Genomic DNA, 838 nt, shown 5'->3' with positions numbered 1-838 from the left:
GCATGTTTACCGTCAAGCAATCAAGGTTGTCAAGCATTGACAATAAACGAGTCTTTCGAAATGATTAAGAAATAATCTTTTCTCACTGCGTTTACAAAAGGGATTTTCAGATTTCGATGACAATTTCGTCAAAAAATGAAAGATACCAGTTCCCTGTGGAAATGTTATAGTTATCCCTAAAACTCCAACGTTTTCTTATTATCGAATTCTGTGGTATAGTCTTTTAACTTTATGGTTATTAGAATTTATTACAACGACTCTTTTTTATAGGAAAAAGCCATCGGTTTAAAAAAAGGAACTTGCAATTAATATACTTTATCATATAACTACATTGTTTTCTTCTTTTTTATGAAGAACTCGCCAATACGCAGTAATATCAATTTCATACCGCATTATGCTTATATCATATCTAATTCAGCATTTAGAGAAACATATCGTCTTATTGTAATCCTTACGACTCAATCCCCCCTCCCTCCCGGGCTAATTATAAAATAAACCCAGCACATCGCACATGCAAATAACCCCTTAACCGCATTTTAGAAACACATCATAGTTATCCTCTCGCTCTCCCATTCATACTTAGGAGATGGTTCCGTTGTCTGTGAAGAAGCTGACGAATTAAACACAGCGGTAAAGAAAACGTGGATTATGGTACACCTTAATTTTTCCCTTTCTTGTGTGGCTGGCTGTGCCCGGGATATTTTTTTTATTGGTTTGTAGTTTTTACGTTTATTATTATTATTTAATTTTTATTTTTTTGAAGGTAGGGTAGTTTTTTATTGATTTGTTCTGTGTTATGTCTGACGAGTTGTTATTATTATTGTTGTTAGTATCATCA

The 838-nt window shown here is 33.3% G+C and overlaps 1 protein-coding gene across 1 annotated transcript in view; it reads left to right on the top strand.

The window, feature by feature from the left end:
• Positions 1-838, top strand: part of LOC119594045 (ankyrin repeat and SOCS box protein 8-like) — a 7849-nt gene that overhangs the window by 6088 nt on the left and 923 nt on the right. The window lies entirely within an intron of this gene.

This window comes from Penaeus monodon, chromosome 33, assembly GCF_015228065.2.
Source record: "Penaeus monodon isolate SGIC_2016 chromosome 33, NSTDA_Pmon_1, whole genome shotgun sequence".
NCBI lineage: Eukaryota > Metazoa > Arthropoda > Malacostraca > Decapoda > Penaeidae > Penaeus > Penaeus monodon.
Note: the sequence above shows the minus strand (reverse complement) of the source record. Positions and strands in the feature narration are given on the sequence as shown.